Genomic DNA, 23,351 nt, shown 5'->3' with positions numbered 1-23,351 from the left:
AGGTAGAGGGCCAGTTCCCAGGTAATCAGCAATGGAAAATGTGCAAAGTCTAGCTTCCTAAAACTTCAATGCTTTATTTCGATCATTAAAAATCAACAAAAAAGTGCATGTTAAAAGCCAAGAGAAACGCTGACGCGTTTCGGTTTGTAAAAAACCTTAATCATAGCGGTATCTCTCGAGGAGAGAGAATGGTTTATTTATCTGTTCAAAAAATCAAACCAGCTACTTGTGTGAGGATACGCCTACCTAGAGGCGTGTATTCATCCTTAGTAAGTGACTACAGGTGTGCGAACAGGTACATAGCTCTAATATACAGACTAATTCCAGGAGACCATATAGTATACAGTACAAATAGTGTTATATATCCAAAGCATATCCATAATTATAGTAAATCAATATATATAGGAAAGGTCATTTCTGAAATTTAATCCCTGTGGGTATCTGGTGTCCAGACGGAGGATCCAAAAACGCCTCCCGTCTGAACACCAGTTTATTCCAATCGCCACCTCGTCTTGGTGGTTTAACCTTTTCGATCCCATGCACATTCAGATTTAGTGGTTCTCCTGTATGTTTTTCAAGCAAATGTCTCGTAAGTCCAGATACAGAACGTGAGTGGACAGAGAATTGGTTGCATGGCGCCAAATGTTCAGATATTCTTGTCTTAAGTTTTCTAGTTGTGCAACTGACATATTGTAGATTGCAGGGTGTGCAAGTCACCAAATAAATCACATGTGTTGTGTGACAGCTGATAAATGTTTTGTTATTGTAGGTTATACCCGTAGATGTAGATTTAAATTTCTTCGAGTTGTTAATAAATTTGCATACATTACATCGTATGTGGCCGCATTTAGATGTTCCAGTGCAGTTCAACTAATTTTGTTTTCTTTTCTGTTCCATTCTGAGGTCTCTTGGGGACAGTTGATTATACAATGATTTTCCTTTTCGTGGGACTATTCTGACACCGGTATGTAATATTTTAGATAGGGTTTAATCATGGTGAAGAATAGGAAGATGTTTCAATACGATTTGTTTAATTTTTTCAAAGTCCGTAATGTATGCCATACTGAAGGTAAGGGGATCGGTATGTGACCTTTCTTGCACTTGTGGTTTGTTGTTTAAATAGTGACCTGGTGGTTTAGAGTCCACAATATTTATTGCTCGCTGGATATCGGTTTGTGTGTATCCCCAAAGTCGGTGTGAGATATCTTTACAAGTGTTTAGATAATCTTGTTTCTCTGAGCATGTTCTTATCGCTCGCACAAATTCTCCGATTGGAACGTTTTTTATTACATGTCGGGGATGGCAGCTTTCGGCATGTAGTAGGCTGTTCCCTGCAGTCTTTTTTCTATACAGTTTTGTCTGTGTCTGCTTTGTTAGTGTATTGCCCATAAGTGTAAAGTCCAAAAAATTGGTACTGTGGCTGTCGCTTTGTATGGTGAAACGCAGGTTGTATTGATTTTCATTTAAAAAATTATGAAAATCTTGTGTTTGTGCCTCTGTGCCATGCCACACCAGGAGGAGGTCGTCCAGGTACCTACCATACCACCCAATGAGATGGAAAAATGGGTTAGTGGTATCAAGCAAGACGACCTCCTCCCAGTGGGCCATATAAAGGTTAGCCAGCGATGGTGAGAATTTTGCCCCCATAGGGCATCCAGTGATCTGTAAATAATATTGTGTATTAAAACGAAAGAAATTGTGTGCAAGGAGAAATGACAAAACATCCAATATATATTGTTTTAAATCTGTGCTATAATTGCTGTATTTGTCAAGATGGTAGGTCACTGTTTGATTGGCAAGGTAGTGGGGAATGCACGTATATAGCGCCACAATATCGGCTGATAGCCAAGGTGACTTGTCCGACCACGTCATGTTTTGAGTATCTTTAATGTAGCCTGGGGTACGTGTAGCAAGTGGTTGCAGTAAATTATCTAGCCATGCCCCAAGGCGTTCCAAAATCCCTGCTACAATAGGTCTCAAGGGTGGTGGAAATACCCACTTGTGCGTTTTTGGAAAAGCATGAAAAATCGGGCACACCGGGGCAGATGGTAATAGGAAATCCTTTTGTTGGTTAGTTATGATGTTTAAAGATAGCCCTACCTCCAGTAATTTTTCCAATTTTGTACAGATGATGTTAGTAGGATCTGATCTTATAGGTCTGTATGTTGTTTGGTCCTGAAGCATTTCTTCAATTAATTTTGTATAAAGTCCAGAGTCCATAATTAGAACTGAGCCTCCCTTATCCGATGGGCGTATAGTAATATTTGTATTGTTGGTAAGTTCTTTTAATGCATTTCTTAGTTTCCAAGTCAAATTGTGTGGGATTTTATTTTTATTACTTTCCAGAGATTTAAGATCTTTTTCTATACGTTGTTGGAATATGTCCATCGCTTCACATCTTGAATTTATAGATTAAAAGGTGGGATTAGAAATTAAAAAAATATTATTTGTAGAGGTGATAGGAGAGGAGTCAGGAGATATGTCCTGTAAATTTGAGAGAATCGAGGTAGCTGCTTGTTCCTGGAAGGAGCTAGATAGAGGCAAACAATTGGTTCCTCTAATGGAAAGATGGTTAGATGTCAAATAGTCCGGATTGTTTTGAGTAGTGGTATTATCCTGTTGAAAAAAATGTCTCTATATGGTAAGTAATCTGACAAACTTATTAATATCCAGTAAGGTAGAATACAAGTCAAATGATTGGTTAGGTACGAATGATAAGCCTTTCTCCAGCACTTGTAATTGTGGTTCTGTAATTATATTGGCTGAAAGGTTATAAACCGAATAAGCATCTATTTTTACTTGTGTAGATATTTTTTGGTTCGTGGGTAAGAATTTCTGATGTTTCCTCCCTGCCCAGTGCTTCCTTCGGGGCGATGTGTTTCTTGGGCTCTGTTCACATGGGGCGTATTTGCGTTTTTTGAATGATGTATTTGTGGGGGGTTAGTTTGTTGGTGAACTGACTCTCTCATGACTTGACTGGACCTCAGCAGGAAGCAAGAGAGAGAGAGAGAGAGCAGAGGCTCCACCCAGGGCTTTTATGGGGGAAGCTCTGGTGGGGGGGGGGGGGGGGGGTTGATCCTATTGGTCACCCTTAACCCTTAAGGACTCAGTCCATTTGGACCTTAAGGACTAAGACAATTTTATTTTTACGTTTTCGTTTTTTCCTCCTCCCCTTCAAAAAATCATAACTCTTTTATATTTTCATCCACAGACTAGTATGAGGGCTTGTTTTTTGGGGTGACCAGTTGTCCGTTGTAATGCCATCACTCACTTTACCATAAAATGTATGGCGCAACCAAAAAAATACTATTTGTGTGGGGAAATTAAAAAGAAAACCGCAATTTTGCAAATTTTGGAAGATTTTGTTTTCACGCCGTACAATTTATGGTAAAAATGACATGTGTTTTTTATTCTCTGGGTCAATACGATTAAAATGATACCCATGATTATGCACTTTTCTATTACTGTTGTGCTTAAAAAAAAATCGCAAACTTTTTAACCAAATTAGTAGGTTTAAAATCCCCCTATTTTGAAGACCTATAACTTTTTCATTTTTCCGTATAAGCGGTGGTATGAGGGCTAATTTTTTATGCCGTGATCTGTACTTTTTATTAATGCCATATTTGCTTATACAAAACTTTTATTACATTTTTTATTAAAAAAAATTTGGAATAAAATGTTATAAAAAAGCAGCTATTTGGGACTTCTTTTTTTTTTACGTTCGCACCGTTCACCGCACGGGATCATTTACATTTTATTTTAATAGTTCGGATATTTACGCACGTGGCGATACCAAATATGTATATAAAATAAAAAAAATTACGCTTTTTGGGGGTAAAATAGGGAAAATGGGACAATTTACGTTTTTATTGGGGGAGGGTGTTTTTCACATTTTTTTTACTTTTACTTTTTTTACTTTTATTTTTACACTCTTATAGTCCCCATAGGGGACTATTTATAGCAATCACTCAATTGCTAATCCTGTTCAGTGCTATGTATAGGACACAGTACTGATCAGCATTGTCGGTCATCTTCTGCTCTGGTCTGCGGGAAGGCAGATCAGAGCAGAAGACTCCCGGAAGGCAGCAGAGCCAGGTGAGGGGACCTCCGTCTGCAGTGCAGGATGAACGGATCGCCGCGGCAGCGCTGCGGGCGATCCGATCATCCTGTTAAGTGACCGCGATGCTGCAGATGCCGTGATTTGCATTGATCACGGCATCTGAGAGGCATCTGAGAGGTTAATGGCGGACATCCGCGGGATCGCGGGTGTCCGCCATTACCGGCGGGTCCCTGGCTGCGATCCAGTAAATTACCTCTATTAAAAAATCTTAATTATTCCAGTACTTATTAGCTGCTGAATACTACAGAGGAAATTCTTTTCTTTTTGGAACACGGTGCTCTCTGCTGACATCAAGTTCAGGACAGTTCCTAAAATGAACAGAGATGTCAGCAGAAAGCACTGTGCTCGTGATGTCAGCAGGGAGCACTGTGTTCCAAAAAGAAAAGAATTTCCTCTGTAGTATTCAACAGCTAATAAGTACTGGAAGGATTAAGATTTTTTTAATAAAAGTTATTTACAAATCTGTTTAACTTTCTGGCACCAGTTGATTTATGAAAAAAAAAAAAGTTTTCCACCGCACTCAGGTGGAAAAAATATATATTTTTTAATCAACTGGTGCCAGAAAGTTAAACAGATTTGTAAATTACTTCTATTAAAAAATCTTTACCCTTCCAGTACTTATCAGCTGCTGTATACTACAGAGAAAAGGATTTTATTTTTGAATTTCTTTTTTGTCTTGTCCACAGTGCTCTCTGCTGACTCCTGATGCCCGTATCAGGAACTGTCTAGAGCAGGAGAAAATCCCCATAGCAAACCTATGCTGCTCTGGACAGTTCCTGATGCGGACAGAGGTGTCAGCAAAGAGCACTGTGGACAAGACAAAAAAGAAATAAAAAAAATAAAGATTTTCCTCTGTAGCAAACAGCTGCTAAAAAGTACTGAAAGTATTAAGATTTTTTTAATAGAAGTCATTTACAAATCTGTTTAACTTTCTGGCACCAGTTCATGAAAAAAAAAAAAAAAAAAAGTATACCACCGGAGTACCCCTTTAAGTTCTCTTGCAAAATGTCTTGATAAACTTGGGAATTCATTTTTCCTTCAATGATAGCAATCCGTCCAGGCCCTGACGCAGCAAAGCAGACCCAAACTATGATGCCCCCACCACCATACTTCACAGTCGGGATGAGGTTTTGATGTTGGTGTGCTGTGCCTCTTTTTCTCCACACATAGTGTTGTGTGTTTCTTCCAAACAACTCAACTTTGGTTTTGTCTGTCCACAGCATATTTTGCCAGTACTGCTGTGGAACATCCAGGTGCTCTTGTGTAAACTGTAAATGTGCAAAATGTTTTTTTGGACAGCAGTGGCTTCCTCTGTGGTATCCTCCCATGAAATCCATTCTTGTTTAGTATTTTATATATTGTCGATTCGCTAACAGGGATGTTAGCATATGCCAGAGACACTTGTAAGTCTTTAGCAGACACTCTAGGATTCTTATCACCTCTTTGAGCAGTCTGCGCTGTGTTCTTGCAGTCATCTTTACAGGAAAGCCATTCCTAGGGAGAGAAGCAGCAGTGCTGAACTTTCTCCCTTTATAGACAATTTGTCTTACTGTGGACTGATGAACAAGGCAAGGCTTTTGGAGATACTTTTATAACCCTTTCCAGCTTTATGAAACTCAACAATTCTTAATTGTAGGTCTTCTGAGAGCTCTTTTGTGCAAGGCATCATTCACATCAGGCAATGCTTCTTGTGAAACACAAACCCAGAACTGGTGGGTGTTTTTTATAGGGCAGGGCAGCTGTAACCAATATGTACTGTATGTAATATCCAACAAAAGGGGGGGGCTTGGCACCGACGAAGATGGTCGCATGAAGGGCTAGCTCCCGCTCCAGAGGCCTTAACATCAGCTTTCCCCACCTGGTGACCCAGCTAAATTGATGGGGAGGACCTTCCGTAAGGCCTGGAATCCACCCTATGCTCCCCGGCTCCCTTCTACCCCACCCAGAGGCATATTACAATACTTGCGGGTGCCCCTGGCTTCTGCACCCACTCGCCTGCCTGTTGCCACGGGCCCCGTGCTGGGCCTCCGCTCCCGCTCCCACTTGCCTTCTGCTGCCCGGACACCGTCATCTCGTACCTCCTTCCAGCCTGCTCCTCTGGACCTGAGGGCGCTTCCCTGGCTATAGCATTCGGCCTCCGCTACTCCGACGACGTGATCCGGCCCCTCCTGCACAGCGCTGCAGTGATGCCTTGGGAGCTCCCTGTGGCCGCTGCTGACATAGCTGAGGGGTCTGCTGCGGCTCCCAGCTGCCCGGTCTGGAGGTGAGTACCTCCTCCAGCCAGGACTTGTGTGACTGTGCCCCTGGTGATACTGCCCTGCTGCCCACTCCTCTGGGGTCACGATCATTCTCCCCCAGCCAGAGTGCGGTGCCGCCATCTTGGGCCTCGCTTGTGCATGGCCTACCTCCATCTTCCCCTGCCTCGAGGTCCCTTGCGGCTGCTCCACACTGCTCAGCCCTCTCCACCTCTGCTCCCTCTATCTGGAGCTCAGACATCTGTGCTTCTACATCCCTGGATTTGGTGGGGTCTAGACCTGTGCCCTCTACCCTGCACCTCTCCACCCCCTTGTATCCTCTGGCAGAGTGTTACCTCCCCCTGGCCTCTCCCATGCTGGCACTGTGAGTGTGCCCTCACAGGGCTCACACCCTCTGTCCCCGGGATCCTCAGTGCCTCCTCCACCGGCCCTTGGTCCTTCCACCTGGACTGCCATCTCGGACATTGGTCTCCCCTGCTACGACCTCTCTGTGCCCTCCTTGGCTCTAACCGACATTGGCTTGCTGCTCTCCCAAATTCCCACTAAAGAAGATTTCCATTCTATTATTGCTGATGCCCATGAGAATTATTGAGGATGCCCATGATAGTACCAGAGCTTACATTGCTCAGCTCCATTCTACAATTGCATCCCAGACAGACTTTCTGTGTGACCTTCATTCCCATGTAGAGGACCTGGACATTAGGGGACGGCGTAATAATATCCGTGTGCGGGGGTTGCCAGAGGCTGCCTGCGATGAGGATCTTTTCATCACATTGGAAGCTATCTTCAATCTTATCCTGGGCGAGCCTTCTTCCCACAAGATTAAACTGGACAGAGCACAGCGGGCCCTCCGACCTAAATCTACCTCGGGTGTCCCCCGGGATGTCATCTGCTGTGTCCACGATTTTCGGATCAAGGAGGCCATTATGGCTAAAGCTCGCTCACTGAAGAATTTTGATGGGGCCCCTCTCCAACTGTTCCAAGATTTGTCCTGGCTGACGCTTCGGAAAAGGTGGATGCTTCAACCGCTCCTGGCGGTTCTCCGTTCTCACCAAGTGCCTTATCGGTGGAACTTTCCATTTGCCCTGCACGCCTGTAGGGATGGACGCTCTGCTGTGTTGGGCTCCTCTGATCTCCCAGCATTCTGCTCCGCCTTGGAATTACCGGAACCCCAGATGGTGGATTGGAACTTGACATCTCCTCCTCTGCCTCCAGTGTGGCAACCTGTCTGGTCCCACCGGCCGGGGGCTTTGAAACCCCGTCGACTTCCCCCTTGATATATTGCTTAGATGTCCTTGATTGCTTGGAGATGTTCCTGGTTGGACTCCTCTCCTGACTGTGGAGTTGCCTCTCTACTGAGAGGCCCGCACTGATGCTTCTTCTTGGACATTTTTGCCTCTTTAGTGTTTTAGCATTTTTTGGTCACCTGTGGGTTTCTCTATTATTTGCTCTCTTGCCTTGGAGTTGTGTGTTCGCCTTTTTGGTGGTTGTTTTTTGTTGGTCACCTTCCATATCCCCTCTAGAGGCTGTGGCAATGGTCTGCCCATGCTTTGGACCATGGTCCACTTCGGTGGTCTAGGCCTCCGCATTGGCTTTTTGGTCAATGGTATTGTTGTTCTTTATTTGTTTTGTGGTGTCCTGTCTGGTCGTGGTTTGTTTGTTTTCCATTTTGTTTCTTCTTTTTGTCTTTCTTCTTCTTGTTGCCTCCTCCTGTCCGTGGAGTTGCTGGACTCTGCTCTTTCCCGGTTGCCATGGAGGGCTCTGTGCTGCCCGCTGTGTCCCCCTGGACTGTTTTTGTGAGTATGCTTTTTATTGGAAAATGGCTGGGTGAGCCAGGTGAAACGTTGCCTACACGTCTCTGGAATAAATCACATTTTATTTTTGCTGACACCTGGTGTGCCACTGTTTATTTGATTTTTCTGTGTTTGGAGGGGTCCCCAACCTAGACCCGACACAGTAGGCACCCGAGCACTTTTTCTTACCCTGGAGTGCTGCTTTCCTGCTCTATCTATGCTTTTTATTAAATGTGAATAAAAACGGCACAACCAAAATCCAGAAGAAAAGTGAGATGAGGGGTGCCCGCATAGCTGGAACCTGGGTCCACCGGTTCCTTAATCCAGACAATAGTAAATATGATGCAGCACTCCACAGGTTGCGAAAAAAAGGTGGTTTTATTCCATCATGTGCATAGACAACGTTTCACCAGCCTCACGCTGGCTTTTTCAAGTGAATCATAGTGATACTGGTGGGTATTTATAGACCGCCCACTAGGTCATGTGACAAAGGTAATACATGATTGACATATGTAAATAAAGAGGTCATCAGAAAGCATTGTGCAAACAATAATATAAATAATATAAATCATCATCTATAGTGTTAAATACAAATAAAAGGACATCAGATCATCATCTAATATAGAATTACCGGTATTTAAGCATAATACATCAAAGTGCACTGGTAGTGATCTGTAAATCCGTGACGAGATGTGAATGCCTTCCGGGGTCCTGCCGCGATGTATCCCGGTCACAGGCGCCAATGCGCCGGACGTGATGTGCGCATCGCTGAGGAGTAGAAGCATTTCCGGGTTCGGGTGGAGCGTAACACCAGGAGCGCGTCCTCGCATCCATGGCAACCCGACTCCGGACTTAGACGTGGCTTGCGCATGCTCAGATAAGTTCATATCCTGTCAGTGAGGATTATCCCCATGCGAAAAATGAGGCCATATCAATATCGCTGTATAGATCACAGGGTGTATATAGCTTGATTGAATAATATTAAATAAAGGCATAATGTATCCATTCCTGGGGGACAGCAAAAGGTCTAGTGAGGGCTGAAAGTAAACACAGCATACACAGAGCAGGTAAGTAAACAAAGGGAAGTGCGGTCACTGTTGCTAGGGCTGGGGTTCCATACCTTGTGGTTGCCCCTAGCAACCGGCCGTAGTATGTAAAGGCAGCAGAAAAAAGGAAAGTAAGTAAATCAGAGGGAATACAGTCCCTGATACTTGGACTTAGGCTCCAAAATTCGGGGTTGTCCTTGGCAACCGACCATAGTAGTAACAAGCTGCGAAAATAGAAAAGAGGGTAATGACTAGCTCCAGTCGGCGTGTTTGGGCCGACTCCACTCTCCATACATACTAAGATGAGTTTACCGGTGTATATGAACCGGGACCGTTCTGGCATCAGCATATGTGGACCAAGATTTCCTCGGTGTGTATGGACCGATATCTGTTTCACAGTAAGATGTAGAATGAGAGGCTAAAAAATAGAGAAATGAAAGTTGTTAGAGCAACCTAGCAAACTCCACCATGCAAAGACATTTGTTAATGTGCGTAGATACCGTGGTCCATAGCGTATCGGGTTCTATATTCAGGGGGTGTCTCATGAGTATTGTCCATGGACATGGACTATCTCTGCACCTATGAAGTGGTAGCCCCATGCACATCGGGTGTTCAACCCTTCAAACCCTGTAGCCCACGCTATCTTAGGACCTGAATCTAAGTCGCACCCACATGCATGAACATTCACACTGGAGTATAGGTAGTCAGTTAATAGGTCCAGTTCTCAAAAGTATAAAAAGGCAAGTATGTGGAGGGGGAGTAGAGTCAATTACCCAAAGAACAAGAAGTAAAGATTAGTAGTAGCCGAATATTTGGTTGCTGTTTCCTCAGGAATATATAATCGGAATACAATATGTGAGGTGGAGTGACGTCAAGGCAGGTACCCGGAAGGCATGTGAACTAAAATAAAAATTTAGAAAAAAGAAATTAGTAGCAAGAATAAATCACTATTCACCTCTAGCAGGGTTAATACCCCCCAACATACAGGGCTAAACCCCATTAGCGCCTCAACATCTTAGGTAAGACAGTGAACTCTACATTGAGTCCATTAGGTTTAAGTGTATTAAGGCTGTGGATCCACTTGAGTTCTCTAACCTGGAGGGATGCTATTCTATCACCCCCTCTTTTTGGGGGAGGAATATGGTCAACTATCATGCATTTCAGATCTGATTCTGTGTGTCCAGCTTCGGTAAAATGTTTAGACACAGGGAGGTCCAAACGTTTTTTTCTGATTGAATACCTGTGTTGGTTCAATCTTGTCCTGAAATCATTTTTCGTTTCACCTACATATAGGTGTTTACATGGGCACCAAAGGATGTACACAACATAATCACTATCGCACGTTAAGTAGAATTTAATGGGGAATTCTTTCTGAGTGTCAGGATGTATGAACGTGGTGCCTTTTTGTAAATACTTGCATGTAACACAGCGCAAACAGGGAAAACACCCCTTAGCTTTTACAGACAAATATTTCTGTTGTTTACCCGGTCCAGAGATGTCAGCTTTGACCAAGTGGTCTCTGAGGTTACGTGCTCTACGGTACGACATGAGTGGAGGAATTTGGAATTCCCTAATCTGTGGATAACTGTCTTTCACCAGATGCCAATGTTTCTTAATGGTTGCTGCTATGTTACTAGAGACTTCGTTGTAGGTGGAGATGAATGGTATTCTCATGGATTGGTCTTTCTTATGTGTCTTGAATTTGCCCATATGTCTTTCTGTTCTAACTTGTTGTACATGTCTAGAAATGATGTGTTTGGGATAGCCCCTCTCACTGAACTGTTTGACCATTCTGTCAACTGCGGCATCAAATTTATGGTCAGTATCAGTGATGCGGCTGGCTCTTAATAGTTGGCTATAAGGTAATGATGAGATCATAGATCTAGGGTGTGATGATTCAAATCTGAGTAGGGTATTGCAATCAGTAGGTTTATGGTAAAGATCTGTAGTCAGTCCGTTATTGAGAATGGACACCTGAGTATCCAGAAAATTAACTGTATTATCTGAGTGTGATAATGTAAACTGGAGATTGGGGTCGACACTATTGAGGTAGTTATGAAAGTCAGTCAGTTCTTCTGTTTTGCCTGTCCAGATGAGGAAGATGTCGTCAATGTATCTCCACCACCCCAGGATATTCCTGGAGTGGTGGGACACAAAAACGACATCCTCCTCAAACTCCGCCATCACTATGTTGGCATATGTGGGCGCCATGTTGCTCCCCATTGCGGTCCCACGTAGTTGAATGTAATACTCATCATTGAATGTAAAATAATTATTTTCAAGAACAAAAGAGAGAAGTTGCATAATAAAGTCAATTTGTTGTAAGTCAAGGTTAAGTTTGTCCAGTCCTTTCCGTACTGCTCTAGTGCCTCTGTCATGTTGAATGGATGTATATAATGACACTATATCAAAGGAAGCAATACTGGCATGATCAGGAATATTCAACTTTTGAATAATAGATAGAAAATGCATTGTGTCTCTGAGGTAAGATCTGGTATTAGTAGCTAATGGTCTGAGAACTTTGTCCAAGAACATAGAGATGTGATTGGACAAAGAATTTCTCCCCGAGACAATGGGTCTCCCTGGGGGATCGACTAGGCATTTATGTATTTTAGGCAGTAGGTATAAGACTGGGGTCACAGGAAACTCAATCAGTAAAAATTCTTTCAATTTCTCATCAATGATACCTTTAGTCAGTGCTTGATCTACTATCGAACCAATTCTCAACTGCATATCGTTTTTAGGGTCATGCTTTAATATTCTATAGACCTCCCTGTCTTTAAGCTGTCTATGTGCTTCTCTCAAGTATGTGCTCTTGTCCATGACCACAATACCGCCGCCCTTGTCAGCCGGTTTGGTGATAAGATTGTGGTCATGGACAAGTTGTTGCATAGCCAATAACTCATCATGAGTAAGATTCGGATGTTTAAGTCTAGTCTGTTGTGCTTTAATATTAAGAAAATCCCTTTTAACACAATCAACAAAAGTAGCAATTGAGTGTGATTCAACTGAAGGTTGAAAATCACTACAGGATGGTAAATTGTATTGTTTAAATTCAAACCTGTGGGACACCTGGTCTGGGATATCTTGTACACCAGGACTCTGCACAGGATGTGAATCAAACCAAACTTTAAGTTTAAGCCTACGGATAAAACTAACAAAATCCATTTCTAGTTGAAACCAGTCATTATAAGTACTAGGGCAAAAACTAAGGCCCTTAGATAGTAATGTAAGTTGTTCTTTAGTAAGACTATATGAGGAGATATTTACCACAGTTTCTGCGTTGTCTATTGATGTTTCCTTCTTTGTTGGGAAGTTTTGTGGTTCTGTGCTCGACCAGCCCTCTGCGCTCTTGTCTTTCCTGTTTCTGTGGTGCTTGCGTCCTCCTCGTCTCGGCCGCCCCCGACGGACGGCATACCCCCTAAAAAAGGCTCCTGGTTGATTTGGCGATATCCAGTTTTATTCTGTTCAGTATCCTCATGGACCTCTCCGGCATTCTTATTGAAGTGTCGCTTGCCTGTGGTGGATAGGTTTTCCCACGTGTACACATGACCAGTGGTGTAGTCTTGACAGTCACGGAACCATTTATGTCTTTTAGTTTCCTCAATTTGAGTGCGTTGTTTTGATAGAAATGTATGTTGTTTTTCTGATAGTTCACGCCATTCATCCTCGGTGAGAGAGGCTTTCAAGGCTGTTTCCACCTCAGTTACCTTGTTCTTGATTGCTGTTAGATCTCTTTGGAGGAATTCTATGTTGAGCAGTATAAGGTCAAGAGAGTATTTATTTGAAATTGCTTCATAGCAGGTCCGGTAGTCGGAATCGTTTGTGAATGCATTCGCTCTCGGCTGTGCTCTCATACCTCTTGGTATTTTCCTGGATCTGTAATATTCACTCATAGTAGAGAGATGAAGTTGAACCGATAATAGTTTTTTAGTTTCATTTTCATAGGTCCTCCTGAGGTCAATTTTAGATGGATTATGTAAGAATGAGGCGTCATTGGGTAAACTCCCCATGATGCGGTCTGCATCAACCCTGCTATAGGAAAACACATCGGTGGAAGGAGTAAAGGATGCAGTCTCTGTATTAGTGTCCATGTTAGTATCTTTAGGAGAGGGTGCTCGTTTGTTGACCTTCAAATCCAATGTGAATAAAAACGGCACAACCAAAATCCAGAAGAAAAGTGAGATGAGGGGTGCCCGCATAGCTGGAACCTGGGTCCACCGGTTCCTTAATCCAGACAATAGTAAATATGATGCAGCACTCCACAGGTTGCGAAAAAAAGGTGGTTTTATTCCATCATGTGCATAGACAACGTTTCACCAGCCTCACGCTGGCTTTTTCAAGTGAATCATAGTGATACTGGTGGGTATTTATAGACCGCCCACTAGGTCATGTGACAAAGGTAATACATGATTGACATATGTAAATAAAGAGGTCATCAGAAAGCATTGTGCAAACAATAATATAAATAATATAAATCATCATCTATAGTGTTAAATACAAATAAAAGGACATCAGATCATCATCTAATATAGAATTACCGGTATTTAAGCATAATACATCAAAGTGCACTGGTAGTGATCTGTAAATCCGTGACGAGATGTGAATGCCTTCCGGGGTCCTGCCGCGATGTATCCCGGTCACAGGCGCCAATGCGCCGGACGTGATGTGCTTAAATACCGGTAATTCTATATTAGATGATGATCTGATGTCCTTTTATTTGTATTTAACACTATAGATGATGATTTATATTATTTATATTATTGTTTGCACAATGCTTTCTGATGACCTCTTTATTTACATATGTCAATCATGTATTACCTTTGTCACATGACCTAGTGGGCGGTCTATAAATACCCACCAGTATCACTATGATTCACTTGAAAAAGCCAGCGTGAGGCTGGTGAAACGTTGTCTATGCACATGATGGAATAAAACCACCTTTTTTTCGCAACCTGTGGAGTGCTGCATCATATTTACTATTGTCTGGATTAAGGAACCGGTGGACCCAGGTTCCAGCTATGCGGGCACCCCTCATCTCACTTTTCTTCTGGATTTTGGTTGTGCCGTTTTTATTCACATTGGATTTGAAGGTCAACAAACGAGCACCCTCTCCTAAAGATACTAACATGGACACTAATACAGAGACTGCATCCTTTACTCCTTCCACCGATGTGTTTTCCTATAGCAGGGTTGATGCAGACCGCATCATGGGGAGTTTACCCAATGACGCCTCATTCTTACATAATCCATCTAAAATTGACCTCAGGAGGACCTATGAAAATGAAACTAAAAAACTATTATCGGTTCAACTTCATCTCTCTACTATGAGTGAATATTACAGATCCAGGAAAATACCAAGAGGTATGAGAGCACAGCCGAGAGCGAATGCATTCACAAACGATTCCGACTACCGGACCTGCTATGAAGCAATTTCAAATAAATACTCTCTTGACCTTATACTGCTCAACATAGAATTCCTCCAAAGAGATCTAACAGCAATCAAGAACAAGGTAACTGAGGTGGAAACAGCCTTGAAAGCCTCTCTCACCGAGGATGAATGGCGTGAACTATCAGAAAAACAACATACATTTCTATCAAAACAACGCACTCAAATTGAGGAAACTAAAAGACATAAATGGTTCCGTGACTGTCAAGACTACACCACTGGTCATGTGTACACGTGGGAAAACCTATCCACCACAGGCAAGCGACACTTCAATAAGAATGCCGGAGAGGTCCATGAGGATACTGAACAGAATAAAACTGGATATCGCCAAATCAACCAGGAGCCTTTTTTAGGGGGTATGCCGTCCGTCGGGGGCGGCCGAGACGAGGAGGACGCAAGCACCACAGAAACAGGAAAGACAAGAGCGCAGAGGGCTGGTCGAGCACAGAACCACAAAACTTCCCAACAAAGAAGGAAACATCAATAGACAACGCAGAAACTGTGGTAAATATCTCCTCATATAGTCTTACTAAAGAACAACTTACATTACTATCTAAGGGCCTTAGTTTTTGCCCTAGTACTTATAATGACTGGTTTCAACTAGAAATGGATTTTGTTAGTTTTATCCGTAGGCTTAAACTTAAAGTTTGGTTTGATTCACATCCTGTGCAGAGTCCTGGTGTACAAGATATCCCAGACCAGGTGTCCCACAGGTTTGAATTTAAACAATACAATTTACCATCCTGTAGTGATTTTCAACCTTCAGTTGAATCACACTCAATTGCTACTTTTGTTGATTGTGTTAAAAGGGATTTTCTTAATATTAAAGCACAACAGACTAGACTTAAACATCCGAATCTTACTCATGATGAGTTATTGGCTATGCAACAACTTGTCCATGACCACAATCTTATCACCAAACCGGCTGACAAGGGCGGCGGTATTGTGGTCATGGACAAGAGCACATACTTGAGAGAAGCACATAGACAGCTTAAAGACAGGGAGGTCTATAGAATATTAAAGCATGACCCTAAAAACGATATGCAGTTGAGAATTGGTTCGATAGTAGATCAAGCACTGACTAAAGGTATCATTGATGAGAAATTGAAAGAATTTTTACTGATTGAGTTTCCTGTGACCCCAGTCTTATACCTACTGCCTAAAATACATAAATGCCTAGTCGATCCCCCAGGGAGACCCATTGTCTCGGGGAGAAATTCTTTGTCCAATCACATCTCTATGTTCTTGGACAAAGTTCTCAGACCATTAGCTACTAATACCAGATCTTACCTCAGAGACACAATGCATTTTCTATCTATTATTCAAAAGTTGAATATTCCTGATCATGCCAGTATTGCTTCCTTTGATATAGTGTCATTATATACATCCATTCAACATGACAGAGGCACTAGAGCAGTACGGAAAGGACTGGACAAACTTAACCTTGACTTACAACAAATTGACTTTATTATGCAACTTCTCTCTTTTGTTCTTGAAAATAATTATTTTACATTCAATGATGAGTATTACATTCAACTACGTGGGACCGCAATGGGGAGCAACATGGCGCCCACATATGCCAACATAGTGATGGCGGAGTTTGAGGAGGATGTCGTTTTTGTGTCCCACCACTCCAGGAATATCCTGGGGTGGTGGAGATACATTGACGACATCTTCCTCATCTGGACAGGCAAAACAGAAGAACTGACTGACTTTCATAACTACCTCAATAGTGTCGACCCCAATCTCCAGTTTACATTATCACACTCAGATAATACAGTTAATTTTCTGGATACTCAGGTGTCCATTCTCAATAACGGACTGACTACAGATCTTTACCATAAACCTACTGATTGCAATACCCTACTCAGATTTGAATCATCACACCCTAGATCTATGATCTCATCATTACCTTATAGCCAACTATTAAGAGCCAGCCGCATCACTGATACTGACCATAAATTTGATGCCGCAGTTGACAGAATGGTCAAACAGTTCAGTGAGAGGGGCTATCCCAAACACATCATTTCTAGACATGTACAACAAGTTAGAACAGAAAGACATATGGGCAAATTCAAGACACATAAGAAAGACCAATCCATGAGAATACCATTCATCTCCACCTACAACGAAGTCTCTAGTAACATAGCAGCAACCATTAAGAAACATTGGCATCTGGTGAAAGACAGTTATCCACAGATTAGGGAATTCCAAATTCCTCCACTCATGTCGTACCGTAGAGCACGTAACCTCAGAGACCACTTGGTCAAAGCTGACATCTCTGGACCGGGTAAACAACAGAAATATTTGTCTGTAAAAGCTAAGGGGTGTTTTCCCTGTTTGCGCTGTGTTACATGCAAGTATTTACAAAAAGGCACCACGTTCATACATCCTGACACTCAGAAAGAATTCCCCATTAAATTCTACTTAACGTGCGATAGTGATTATGTTGTGTACATCCTTTGGTGCCCATGTAAACACCTATATGTAGGTGAAACGAAAAATGATTTCAGGACAAGATTGAACCAACACAGGTATTCAATCAGAAAAAAACGTTTGGACCTCCCTGTGTCTAAACATTTTACCGAAGCTGGACACACAGAATCAGATCTGAAATGCATGATAGTTGACCATATTCCTCCCCCAAAAAGAGGGGGTGATAGAATAGCATCCCTCCAGGTTAGAGAACTCAAGTGGATCCACAGCCTTAATACACTTAAACCTAATGGACTCAATGTAGAGTTCACTGTCTTACCTAAGATGTTGAGGCGCTAATGGGGTTTAGCCCTGTATGTTGGGGGGTATTAACCCTGCTAGAGGTGAATAGTGATTTATTCTTGCTACTAATTTCTTTTTTCTAAATTTTTATTTTAGTTCACATGCCTTCCGGGTACCTGCCTTGACGTCACTCCACCTCACATATTGTATTCCGATTATATATTCCTGAGGAAACAGCAACCAAATATTCGGCTACTACTAATCTTTACTTCTTGTTCTTTGGGTAATTGACTCTACTCCCCCTCCACATACTTGCCTTTTTATACTTTTGAGAACTGGACCTATTAACTGACTACCTATACTCCAGTGTGAATGTTCATGCATGTGGGTGCGACTTAGATTCAGGTCCTAAGATAGCGTGGGCTACAGGGTTTGAAGGGTTGAACACCCGATGTGCATGGGGCTACCACTTCATAGGTGCAGAGATAGTCCATGTCCATGGACAATACTCATGAGACACCCCCTGAATATAGAACCCGATACGCTATGGACCACGGTATCTACGCACATTAACAAATGTCTTTGCATGGTGGAGTTTGCTAGGTTGCTCTAACAACTTTCATTTCTCTATTTTTTAGCCTCTCATTCTACATCTTACTGTGAAACAGATATCGGTCCATACACACCGAGGAAATCTTGGTCCACATATGCTGATGCCAGAACGGTCCCGGTTCATATACACCGGTAAACTCATCTTAGTATGTATGGAGAGTGGAGTCGGCCCAAACACGCCGACTGGAGCTAGTCATTACCCTCTTTTCTATTTTCGCAGCTTGTTACTACTATGGTCGGTTGCCAAGGACAACCCCGAATTTTGGAGCCTAAGTCCAAGTATCAGGGACTGTATTCCCTCTGATTTACTTACTTTCCTTTTTTCTGCTGCCTTTACATACTACGGCCGGTTGCTAGGGGCAACCACAAGGTATGGAACCCCAGCCCTAGCAACAGTGACCGCACTTCCCTTTGTTTACTTACCTGCTCTGTGTATGCTGTGTTTACTTTCAGCCCTCACTAGACCTTTTGCTGTCCCCCAGGAATGGATACATTATGCCTTTATTTAATATTATTCAATCAAGCTATATACACCCTGTGATCTATACAGCGATATTGATATGGCCTCATTTTTCGCATGGGGATAATCCTCACTGACAGGATATGAACTTATCTGAGCATGCGCAAGCCACGTCTAAGTCCGGAGTCGGGTTGCCATGGATGCGAGGACGCGCTCCTGGTGTTACGCTCCACCCGAACCCGGAAATGCTTCTACTCCTCAGCGATGCGCACATCACGTCCGGCGCATTGGCGCCTGTGACCGGGATACATCGCGGCAGGACCCCGGAAGGCATTCACATCTCGTCACGGATTTACAGATCACTACCAGTGCACTTTGATGTATTATGCTTAAATACCGGTAATTCTATATTAGATGATGATCTGATGTCCTTTTATTTGTATTTAACACTATAGATGATGATTTATATTATTTATATTATTGTTTGCACAATGCTTTCTGATGACCTCTTTATTTACATATGTCAATCATGTATTACCTTTGTCACATGACCTAGTGGGCGGTCTATAAATACCCACCAGTATCACTATGATTCACTTGAAAAAGCCAGCGTGAGGCTGGTGAAACGTTGTCTATGCACATGATGGAATAAAACCACCTTTTTTTCGCAACCTGTGGAGTGCTGCATCATATTTACTATTGTATGCTTTTTATTAGCTATTTCTTTTTCTTCTCTCATCCGCCATGGTTAAGTGCATCTCCCTGAACGTTAAGAGGCTTAATTCCCCTACCAAACGGCGCCTACTGCAAAGGGAGTTGGTTGGTTTACATGCCGACATAGTTTTCCTTCAGGAGACGCACTTTGACCATTCTGGATCCTTCCAGTTCCTTCAACACCTGTTCCCTCAGTCTTATTCAGCTGCCCACTACAAGTCTCTTCCTCCCTTCTTGATCCTATGGGGCTGTATGTCATACTAGAAGTTACTCTGGGTGGCGTCTCACTTTTGCTTTGTAAGGTTTATGCACCTAACACTTCACAAATCCCTTTCCTGCGTAGGGTCTTTACTAAACTCCAGCGGTACCCCCCGTCTGCATGGTTAGTGGGTGGGGACTTCAATCTCATCTTCTCCCCATCCTTGGACCACCATTCTGTTATTAGCGCTCCCCGTACATCTTGCCTTGATTTTTCGACGTCTCATCCGTAACTCTTCGCTCTACGATTTGTGGCGGAATGGCCACCCAACGGAGTGCTCTTTCAGTTTTTACTGACACCCTCACAAGTTACATACGCGTATTGACTATTTTTTCGGGAACCTTCCGATGGTGCGCATGCTCTCTGATGCTTCTCTGGATCCTGTCTCCTGGTCTGACCACTATCCTGTTCATCTCTCCTTTTCCTCTACCCCTTCCTCTCTGAGGTCTTGTCATTGGAGGATGAACGACTCTCTCCTTAAAACTCTACCTTCCCGGGAGTCGATCCAGCAGTGCATTACTGACTACTTTGCCACTAATGAAGGTTCAGTGTCCTCTCAGGCTATCCTTTGGGAAGCTCCCAAATCTGTGGTCCACTGCCATTGCATTGCTTTGGGCGCCAGACTCAAGCGTGATGCTCTGACTCTCTCCCGAGAACTTCGAGTGGAGATTGCTCATCTGGAGGCTCTCCTGCTGTCTTTTCCTTCTGTTTCGACATTGAGGGGCTTGCTGGCGGCTTGGGCACGGCTGAGCGACCTGGCTCTCCATAGAGTTGAGAGGCAATTGTTTTATGCTAAGCAGTGCTTCTACGAAAAAGGCAATAAGGCTCACACTATGCTGGCGAGGCGTTTACGTGATCGGGTTGCTGCTCAATCCCCCTCTGCTTGAAGGATCCTTCTACCATCCCGCTGATATCTCTCGTCTTTTTGTCGACTATTACTCTAATCTTTACTCACTCCCTTCCCAGCTGCAATCTGACCCAGGGGAGAGAGCGGCGGCCTTAGATGCCTACCTCTCTCGGTGTGGATTACCTTCTCTTTTGGGAGCAGACCGGGATGTTCTTAATTCTCCTCTTACTGGAGGAGATCTCAGAGGTCCTTAAATCTCTCCCAGCTGGTCGCTCTCCTGGTCCGGATGGCTTCCCCTATCTGTATTATAAGACATTCTCGTCTCTGCTAGTGCCTAAACTTGTCCCTCTTTTCAATTCCTTCCTGGATGGGGAGGTGATCCCGTAGTCTTTTCTACACTCCCTTATCACCCTGTTACCCAAGCCTGGCAAGGTTCCTCATGATTGCTCCAGTTATCGGCCCATTGCCCTCCTTAACTCTGACATTAAGCTTTTTTGTAAGGTATTAGCCATTAGACTTTGCTCCTTTCTTCCAGCCCTTATTCATAAGGACCAGGTTGGATTTATCCCTTGAGATTAGTAATAGATTTATAGGGGTATCTACTAACCCGTATATGTGCTCTCCCAAACTAAATATAGTAAAGAGGGGGGGGGGTGTGTGCATATAAAACTTAGCTTTTAATAATGGTAATTAAGAAATATAATGCATGTGATGCAGTATTGTTGTTTGTAGCACTCAGATAAGAAGTGCACAAACCAAATAGACGCCTGATATAATCTGCTAAAATATAACAGATGGGGAGAGGGCTCCCACAATATTAGGATAATGTACACAACAGTACATAGATGCCCGTATAGGCTCTCTATGTTTTGGAAAAACCACAATGCCCTACGCGTTTCAGCACACTGTAACATGTGACCTCCTCAGGGGCTAAACAAGTGGTACATATCTCATAATAGTAGACAATAAAAGTATCTGAGCCCATAAATATTTGGGCTCAGAAGATGGAGTTCTTCCTTAACCCAATAGACCGGGTCCACCTGCAAATAAACACATAAAAAGAAATACCGTTCAGTATACCATGTCCGGGCTGTATGGTGCCTGTAACAAATATATGCATGCACTCACGGTTCTATCAGAGGCATAGTACGACACCTGTGAAAGAAAAGGAAAGAAAATGCCATTTGTTCTGGCTAACTCCTAAATCACGGTGCACATGCCTGTAAACAAAAGGAACAACACTCACGGTTGCGGCGTCCTAATTGCGAATAGAAAGCTCCAGGGACGTGTGTTACCCGCAGTGGCGGGGAGCCGAACTGTTAGCCGGCTGCTCACACGCGTCTCCTGAGCGGACGGCGTCTGACGCCTTATCGGCTTCCGGGGCTGTGGGTGGAGACTCCGCCCAGACGCCATCTCCATACCAACGCCGAAGTAGGAGGGTGTCAACCCAGCCTCGCTAGTCTAGCGAGTAGGTAAGCGGAGAAATATTAACCCTAATCGCCCCGTGGATAAGGAAAGACGCTGTGAGTCAGAAGGAAATCTGACCCACAGTGTAATAATGCCTTTATTGACTAAATCCGGATCGCACCCTAGGGACTGAACTAATGGGGCAGTGATGTGCGCATGATTAACTCTGTATAACAAAATATTGGGTAAATATAATTGATTGGCATCTAGAGCAGGACTTGGTCCCCTATTGCTCCAGACCCAAAGGGACCCAAGACAGGAGCGTAGAGCTTGCACAGACCTGGGAACAAAGGTCGGGAAAGTATATTAGTTAGTTAATGGGGGCTACACAAAATCAGATATTAATGAATGTATAAATATGACTGCAACAATACGATCAAGGGAAATCAACTCACAAGATCACACTGTCTAAGTCATATTGTAACGGATACCGCCGGGGGAGAGGGGGCGCAACCCTAATGGGAGAGGAGGGAAATATAGCAGGGGCCTAGTGAGCCTATGTTGTCCCTATTAAGCCCTATCACTAGTCCCTAAACCTAGGCGGGGTGGCCGCCCTAATAAGGGCGGTCCCGCACTGGAACCTAGTCTATAAACCCTTCTACTCCCTATTTAGGGGGTGTACTAACTCGTGGGCTGACTACAGCCCCCCCTGACTACCTAGCCTACACCCCAAGGGTATCCCCAGCGGTATCCATCCATTATAGAAAACTGGTAAAAATAAGCTGCTCGTTAAGCCCCTTAGGGACTACTGTATCTAAGACGTATATCCATCGTGTCTCCCGCTGTAGGAGCATTTGGTCAAGGTTGCCCCCTCTTGGAGACGGGCGCATTTTTTCGAGACCAAAAAACTGAATGTGTGATGGGTCCCCCCCGTGGACTTCGTTCATGTGCTTGGCAATCGCAGTGTCTCTTTTGTTGCGAATGTCTCCCAAATGCTCCAGCACCCTACGGCGAAGTTCTCTGATTGTCTTTCCTACATAGAGTAGGTAGCAGGAGCATATGGCCACATAAACGACAGCCTTGGTACTACAGTTAATCAACCCCTTGATCTTAAAGGTTCTTCCTGTAGTTTTGATAGAAATGCTTTCTGTTTTCCTCATATGGGGGCACGCTTTGCAGTGGCCACATTTGTGGGACCCATTGATGGCATTACTTCCCAGCCAAGTCTTAGGAGGTTTAGGAGGAGCAAGGTGGCTTTGTGTAATGGTATCCCCTATACTTCTCCCCTTCCTATAAGTAATTTGGGGATAACCTCCTACAATGGGTGCAATATCCTTATCCATCAAAAGTATGCTCCAATGTCTCTGGAGAATATCACGAACTGGCTGGGACATATTGTCATAGGTACCAATGATCCTACAGATCTGTGATTTTGCAGTATGAACCCTAGGTACCAATAGTTCCTGTCTCGGGGTGGATATAGCATGCTGGAAGGCTGGAATAAGTACCTGGTCGGGGTACCCTCGTTCCCTAAATCTTTCCCTTAGGTCCCTCGCCTGTGCCAAAAACTCACGCTCCTCCGAACAGTTCCTCCTGAGGCGGAGGTATTGCCCTTTAGGGATCCCCTTTTTAAGGGGGCCCGGATGGCAACTCTCCCACCTCAGGAGGTTG

The 23,351-nt window shown here is 43.6% G+C and overlaps 2 long non-coding RNA genes across 2 annotated transcripts; one reads left to right on the top strand and one right to left on the bottom strand.

Moving 5' to 3' along the window:
- Positions 1 to 8,549: 8,549 nt before the first annotated feature.
- On the bottom strand, positions 8,550 to 10,118 carry LOC130282205 (uncharacterized). Its single transcript, XR_008846278.1, has 3 exons — positions 9,988 to 10,118; positions 9,527 to 9,632; positions 8,550 to 9,438 (listed from the first exon to the last, which is right to left on the bottom strand). It is a non-coding gene; the product is annotated as an uncharacterized LOC130282205 (long non-coding RNA).
- A 7,415-nt stretch (positions 10,119 to 17,533) lies between these two features.
- Positions 17,534 to 19,102, top strand: LOC130282196 (uncharacterized). Its single transcript, XR_008846273.1, has 3 exons — positions 17,534 to 17,664; positions 18,020 to 18,125; positions 18,214 to 19,102. It is a non-coding gene; the product is annotated as an uncharacterized LOC130282196 (long non-coding RNA).
- Positions 19,103 to 23,351: the final 4,249 nt, after the last annotated feature.

The sequence above is a fragment of the Hyla sarda genome, chromosome 7, assembly GCF_029499605.1.
Source record: "Hyla sarda isolate aHylSar1 chromosome 7, aHylSar1.hap1, whole genome shotgun sequence".
Lineage (NCBI taxonomy): Eukaryota > Metazoa > Chordata > Amphibia > Anura > Hylidae > Hyla > Hyla sarda.
The sequence above is the reverse complement of the archived record's forward strand: the minus strand, read 5'-3'. Positions and strand labels throughout refer to the sequence as shown.